We start from the raw sequence: 8,098 nt of genomic DNA on the forward strand, positions 1-8,098 counted from the left end.
GACGGAGTCTACAACCCACACAAGTGGCTCAGGTAGTGCAGCTTATCCAGGATGGCACATCAATGCGAGCTGTGGCAAGAAGGTTTGCTGTGTCTGTCAGCGTAGTGTCCAGAGCATGGAGGCGCTACCAGGAGACAGGCCAGTACATCAGGAGACGTGGAGGAGGCCGTAGGAGGGCAACAACCCAGCAGCAGGACCGCTACCTCCGCCTTTGTGCAAGGAGGATTAGGAGGAGCACTGCCAGAGCCCTGCAAAATGACCTCCAGCAGGCCACAAATGTGCATGTGTCTGCTCAAACGGTCAGAAACAGACTCCATGAGGGTGGTATGAGGGCCCGACGTCCACAGGTGGGGGTTGTGCTTACAGCCCAACACCGTGCAGGACGTTTGGCATTTGCCAGAGAACACCAAGATTGGCAAATTCGCCACTGGCGCCCTGTGCTCTTCACAGATGAAAGCAGGTTCACACGCACATGTGACAGACGTGACAGAGTCTGGAGACGCCGTGGAGAACGTTCTGCTGCCTGCAACATCCTCCAGCATGACCGGTTTGGCGGTGGGTCAGTCATGGTGTGGGGTGGCATTTCTTTGGGGGGCCGCACAGCCCTCCATGTGCTCGCCAGAGGTAGCCTGACTGCCATTAGGTACCGAGATGAGATCCTCAGACCCCTTGTGAGACCAAGACAATGCTAGACCTCATGTGGCTGGAGTGTGTCAGCAGTTCCTGCAAGAGGAAGGCATTGATGCTATGGACTGGTTCGCCCGTTCCCCAGACCTGAATCCAATTGAGCACATCTGGGACAACATGTCTCGCTCCATCCACCAACGCCACGTTGCACCACAGACTGTCCAGGAGTTGGCGGATGCTTTAGTCCAGGTCTGGGAGGAGATCCCTCAGGAGACCATCCGCCACCTCATCAGGAGCATGCCCAGGCGTTGTAGGGAGGTCATACAGGCATATGGAGGCCACACACACTACTGAGCCTCATTTTGACTTGTTTTAAGGACATTACATCAAAGTTGGATCAGCCTGTAGTGTGGTTTTCCACTTTAATTTTGAGTGTGACTCCAAATCCAGACCTCCATGGGTTGATAAATTTGATTTCCATTGATCATTTTTGTGTGATTTTGTTGTCAGCACATTCAACTATGTAAAGAAAAAGGTATTTAATAAGAATGTTTCATTCGTTCAGATCTAGGATGTGTTATTTTAGTGTTCCCTTTATTTTTTTGAGCAGTGTATGTTCTAAATTTCTCTCAATCCCCTCAAAGCCGAATATTTTCCCCAGTCAGCAGCCGCCGTGGCTGCAAGAGGCTTCCCCTGCTATCGCTAACCAGATTAAAACCGCTGACAAAGTCAACGACCCTGTAAACAGACTGCCGTGACATATAGTCCCGTGTGGTTCAGTTGGTAGCGCATGGCGTTTGCAACACCAGAGTTGTGGGATCGATTCCCACGGGGGACCGGTACGAACAAGTATGAAAAAGTATGCACTCACAACTATAAGTCGCTCTGGATGAGAGCGTCTGCTAAATAACTTAAAATTTTATATTTTTTGAAGACAAACTGACACACACCATCCCATCCAACAGATGACATCACATCTATCAGACCCTGTCTACATAGGTCTTCTAACAGACGCTTAGCTCTCATTCCTATAAAAGCAACGTCCCCCAAACTAGAGGTCGACCGATTAAAAATCGGCATGGCCAATTAATTAGGGACGATTTCAAGTTTTCATAACAATCGGTAATCAGCAGTTTTGGACGCTGATTATGGCCGATTACATTGCAATCCACGAGGGGACTGCGTTGGCAGGCTGACCACCTGTTACGCGAGTGCAGCAAGGAGCCAAGGTAAGTTGCAGGCAAGCATTAAACTTATCTTATAAAAAACAATCAATCTTAACATAATCACTAGTTAACTACACATGGTTGATGATATTACTAGTTTAACTAGCTTGTCCTGCTTTGCATATAATCAATGCAGTGCCTGTTAATTTACCATCGAATCACAGCCTACTTCAACTTCGCCAAACGGGTGATGATTTTAAAAAAGCACATTTGCAAAAAAAGCACAAACGTTGCACCAATGTACCTAACCATAAACATCAATGCCTTTCTTAAAAACAATACACAAGTATATATTTTTAAACCTGCATATTTAGTTAAAAGAAATTCATATTAGCAGGCAATATTAACTAGGGAAATTGTGTCCCTTCTCTTGCATTCAGTGCAAGCAGAGTCAGGGTATATGCAGCAGTTTAGGCCGCCTGGCTCGTTGCGAACTGTGTGAAGACCATTTCTTTCTAACAAAGACCGTAATTAATTTGCCAGAATGTTACATAATTATGACATAACATTGAAGGTTGTGGAATGTAACAGCAATATTTAGACTTTGGGTTGCCACCCGTTCTATAAAATACGGAACAGTTCCGTATTTCACTGAAAGAATAAACGTTTTGTTTTTTAAATGATAGTTTCCAGATTTTACCATATTAAATGACCTAAGGCTCGTATTTCTGTGTGTTTATTATATTATAATTAAGTCTATGATTTGATATTTGATAGAGCAGTCTGACTGAGCGGTGGTAGGTAGCAGCAGGCTTGTAAGCATTCATTCAAACAGCAATTTCCTGCTGTTTGCATAATGTTTCATTATTTATTTGAGACTAAATTGGATTTTATTTATGTTTTATATTAAGTTAAAATAATCGGTATCGGAGTTGAAAAAAATCATAAATCGGTCGACCTCTACCCCAAACATTGCAATCTCCATTAACTCAAACTGGGAGCACTGTTCGGTTAACCATTAACTTCCTCATTGTACTATTTCCCATAAAGACCCAGTCTATCAACCACCTCACTAATAAAGGTGTGGCGTCTCTTAAATGTATATAGTTTTAACTCTGGTACAGGAATAGAGGGGGAAAGGAGTAGGACAAAGCATTTGAAGATCATTGTTTGTGCATTTCCACTGTGACGTTTCAGTTATTCTCATAGTTCTGCCTATTTGGATACTTTAAAAATGACTTATGATGTTTATATGCCATCTGTTATTACGCCTGTTTGTCTTTTTTAGTTCATATGGATGGTACAGACGAAACCAAAGTCTGGACAAACCTTGAAGCCTCTGGATCTACAGAGATGAAGCCACAGGGACTATTGACATGATCATAGGAGCAGGGCCTTGATCAGGTACAAACTAAGGCAAAATGCAAATCACCAAGCCTGTCATGAGTCATGACAAAAGGCAGGATATGAGGTGAGCGATAACGCTCCACAAAGCAAATGAGGAAACACTTGGTATAGTACGAGAGAAAGACAAAACAGGAGTGTGGATGAGAGAGAGAAATAGTAAGAAAGCTAGAGAGAGATACTACACAGACACCAGCATAGATCTTTAAAATGACCTCTATCCAGAAGATTTGTTCCAAGCTAATGAATACAGCTATGATACAGAGGCAGGTATAGGGCATGGGAAAGTGGACAAAGACAGAAGAGAGAGAGAGGGAGAGAGACAATAGCACTGTATCAGAAGAACCTTTACTTGGACAGATACTGGTTATTTCTACAACCCACTAGTCACCCAGACAACTGGAGCAGCTATATCTGGACTCCAACTATGGTGTGAATAGAAAGTGGCCTTAAATACCTAAACCTAAATACCAACACACTCTCGGTCTCAGCTGAATCTCTGTGTAGACCAGAGGTCACTAGCCCTGCTCCTACAGACCTAATACACTAAAGGGTGTGCAGGCTTTTGTTCCAGCCCAGCTCTAACATACCCACTGACGTGACCGGACCAATCTACTACTCATAAAACCCCTGATCAGTGGAATTAGTTGACTTAAGTGTTGGGGTGCAACAAAACCCTGCACACCCTGTAGCTAGAGACAAGAGTCTGTGAACACAAGCTACAAGTGATGAGGGGTTGAAGGATTGAGAGTCGCACACTGTCATCATTATGTCTGTCAAGTGGTAATTCTCATCAATGTAATGTCATTCACAACTCGGCATTAAGAAGACAAGTAGGACCATTCAAGCTTAACAGAGTGGCATTCTACCTCTAATATGCTATATGGTTGTATTTGAAGCGAGTACACTGATGGTTTGGGTAGTTGGGAACGCCAATGCACACACTGTATTCTTTATCATGCACACACTGTATTCTTTATCATGCACACATTTGGTCTGCGCTAGTGTGATTTGCTGCAGTTACAACGTGGCTAAAATAGACTTTCACACAACATGCAATCAGACTCATGCTAACTTGACTCTGCACAAATACCTTGGACGACTACACCGTGTTACATTCTCTCGACGTTTTTAGTAGGAAGACGGTATTACAAATTGAAACCACTGTGCCAGCTCACAAGGCAGTTGTCACAGGTCGATAATCAACTTAAAGTGGCCCCACACAAGTACAAATGAATGTGTTGCGCACACACACACACACACGTTCTGTAATGGTTGCCAACCACATCTGCTCTGTCTGGCCAAAAGCTCCTTCAGTTGTTTGTCAGTCATAGCATGCCTGGTAAACTATAAATCCTTTCAGACATTTGCCCTCTCACACACATATTTCCCTATACTTCTATATATTGAATATTTTCCATATAGGCCTCCCAAGTCAAGAGAACAGATGGCATGCATTCGTATAGACACAACATTAGCTAACTCATGCCATTATAATAACATAGCCACAACATTAGCAGACTCGTGCCATTATAATAACACAGCCACAACATTAGCCAACTCCTGCCATTATAATAACATAGCACAACATTAGCTAACTCCTGCCATTATAATAACATAGCCACAACATTAGCTAACTCATACCATTATAATAACATAGCCACAACCTTAGGATAGATAAACCATACCATCATAATAACATCTAAACAGTTGATAAAGTACAACCACAGCATCAGTTTGTGAAATATCGTATCTTGGTATATGTTAACCCCATTTTGCAAGTACTGTGGTTCAACAGGCCTACAACCAAATCAACCTGTGGTTCAACAGGCCTATAGTCCTTCTGAAGGCCTTTTGACTGGCTCTTACACAACCTAGGTAAGGCCAACAATACACATATGACAAAACAATACATCAGCTATGAAGTGAACCTAAGCCTCTATGATCTTCAAAATAACAGACCTCTTTACTGTACTTCTGGTCAATGTTTGCAATGTTTTCATTAGACTGAAAGCATACTGAAATACACACACACACACACACACACACACACACACACACACACACACACACACACACACACACACACACACACACACACACACACACACACACACACACACACACACACACACACACACACACACACACACCTCTAGTTTCCAGTCAATTTGTTTAGTCTGCCCCAAATGTATTGACATTACAAAGTTGCAGGGAGGGGAGAAGAACAAATACAAAAGTCCTCTGTGCCGGCTCTCTCAGGGATAATGAACGCAAACGGAGTCAGAGGCTAACTACAGCAGCATAGACACAGAGACGGTATGCTAATAATGCTAATAACATTAGGTTATTCGATTGATTGACTAACTGAGTATATCACTTACTGTTGTAAATGACAGTTACTTCCTGTGCTGCTAGGAGTATCCTTGCATTGATTGGACGCAGGTACAGTTGCTAGGACAGTCTCTCCTACAGAGTGAGTGAGCCCGAGTCAAAAACCAATGGCCTCTACAGCTGCTGCTTCTCTTGTCAGCTACCTTAGGGAGAGAGAGAGAGAGTGAGTGAGGGAGGGAAGGCGGGAGGAGGTGGGGTTATAATGGAGAGCTGGGGAGGGACAGAAAGAGAGGGTGTGTGTGACAGACAAAGTGTGTGTGTGTGTGTGTGTGTGTGTGTGTGTGTGTGTGTGTGTGTGTGTGTGTGTGTGTGTGTGTGTGTGTGTGTGTGTGTGTGTGTGTGTGTGTGTGTGTGAGAATGAGAGTGGAAGACCGTCTGTGAGTCTGCACTTGTACACCCTGTCATATTGCAGCTGCAGGCAAGGAATTCCCTCTTCCCTCTCTCTCTGTCATACTATCTGCCTCCGTCTGGTGCTCTGATTAGAGCCATTAATTTGCGTCAGTCAAATCAGACATCTCACTTTCTGCTTTACACACGGCTGCCAAATCAAATGCCTTACTCATGCACTAGTTTATTACGCTACAGTTCAACATCTATTACTGATAGCTATTATAATGAATCTGTTTTTCTAAAGTAGAAGATGACTGATTAACAAACAATAATGCTCAAATATGATCATAATCAAACCAGTGACGTGCAACCAACCAAGATAAACTTAGCTCATGTTGTTTGGTCCCAAAATGCCCTCTAAATCTGGCTTACAGGTTTTAGAAACAATTGTCCATTGTAGTTTGACAATTAAACTAACCGGGAAACTAGGACACTTCGGCTATATGCGGATGGCATATGGTAGGCCAACATCAGACAATGGGCAATAAAGGAATGCACTGAATATGAAAGGCGTGAATACATCATAGATCTGTGACCATTTGGCTGGTCATGAACTGTTAGGCTATTCATGGAAAAGTATCACAACTTAGAAAAGGCATGTTCTAAGTTACAGCTCGGAGTAATAAGGGCTGCCATATAAGGACATTTCTATTTGGTCATCAAAAAGGGTGGTGATAGCGCCACCTCCTGCTGTGTCTCCGAACTAATATTACAGGATGCAGTCAACACAGCCTAGGCAACAGTGACTATGACGTTCAAAGAGTGAGGTGACTGGATCTGACATGCAGTAACTCGCTTGATTGTATCTGTATCGAGGTGCTAAAGTATATTGCAAACACCCATCAATATGTAGGGTTGGTATAGTCAGTGTCAAGGGTGTGTTGGATAGTTCCAAAGACTAACATCAGTTGTTTAACAATATCAATATGCAGTAGATGACAGAATAGGGCCATATACACCTATTTTGATAAATGTTTTCAAAACATGGCCACATTACCACATTGACAGAGGACGGGTACGAAAACACCACTACAGAACACATTGACAGTACTCATAAAATTGTAGCCTACCACAATTATACCGGTAGGGGATTTTCAAAGACAAACGTTACTGTTTGTTTGAAACATTGCAAAAATGGTGTCGCAAACAGAAAAAATGTTGCAAACAGAAACATGGCAAGTCCTGTTTGTAGACTATCCTATTCAATATTTACCTGGCCTCTGCCTATATCCCGTTGTAATTTGTCGTCCACAATGAATCAATTGCATGTAAACTAAAGATTGACATGTTTGGGGTCAAAAGGAAATGTTAATTATCGACTTGAATTGTCGGCAACCGGATGGGTGTGATTCATTTGTCAATTAGGCCTAACAAAGATTAGATCATGTTGTCGCGATACGATCCGATTTGCCTCAGCCAATTTTCCAGTTGACTAGCTAACGTTACATCTCTCTTCATCTTTTCTGCTGATAATTACTTCTCTATGCTGCAACTGAAAAGGGTGACAGTCGTGTACAATTAGTTAATGTGTCCTACTTTTTTGAGATAAAGTTTATTTTGAGAACATTTTCAAAGAGCACGGGCGTTTTTCATTTCCACCGACAACAAAAGGGCAGGGATCCTACCACTTGATCCCACCCAATGTGAGCGAGCCTATGGAAACTTCGCTTCATCAAGTTGGTCACCCTTTTCTTTGTTTAGAAGATAATTACCAAAATGCAACTATCAACAGATAATACTGTGACATACGATAACAAGTTTATAGAGACTTACGCATTTGCTTTTATCCAAGTTCTTCAAGGTCGTTGTCGGCAAACTTGACAGGAACTTTTCATCCGGACTTCGAGCTGTCAAAGCGCTGGGTCCGTCTGTATTTGGTCATCTTGGAAGCGAAGCATTATGGAACATGTAGTTTCACGGGCAACCTCCTTGCTTAGCGAGAATTTGAACCAGTGGCCCCATGGAACAGTAACAGACATGATGAACACCTCAACAATTTCGCATTCATGCGCAAATATGAGAAATATTTAGTGAAATTGTATGTATTACAAATGTCAATGTGTTCAGAATGTGTCTCAAATGTAAATATAAGATGTACACACAGACCTTGTTGTTTG

The 8,098-nt window shown here is 42.6% G+C and overlaps 1 protein-coding gene across 11 annotated transcripts in view; it reads right to left on the bottom strand.

The window, feature by feature from the left end:
- Positions 1 to 7,891, bottom strand: part of LOC139567626 (trafficking kinesin-binding protein 1-like) — a 41,192-nt gene extending 33,301 nt beyond the window's left edge. For 8 of the 11 annotated variants that reach the window (XM_071389007.1, XM_071388996.1, XM_071389004.1 and 5 more), the window contains exons 1-2: positions 7,755 to 7,890; positions 5,582 to 5,730 (exon numbers count right to left, since the gene is read on the bottom strand). The gene's annotated coding sequence lies outside the window, so the exon portion shown is untranslated. Of the gene's footprint in view, positions 1 to 5,581; positions 5,735 to 7,754 lie in introns of all 11 variants that reach the window. The other 3 variants (XM_071388997.1, XM_071389001.1, XM_071388999.1) reach the window with 3 other exon arrangements.
- Positions 7,892 to 8,098: the final 207 nt, after the last annotated feature.

The sequence above is a fragment of the Salvelinus alpinus genome, chromosome 2, assembly GCF_045679555.1.
Source record: "Salvelinus alpinus chromosome 2, SLU_Salpinus.1, whole genome shotgun sequence".
NCBI lineage: Eukaryota > Metazoa > Chordata > Actinopteri > Salmoniformes > Salmonidae > Salvelinus > Salvelinus alpinus.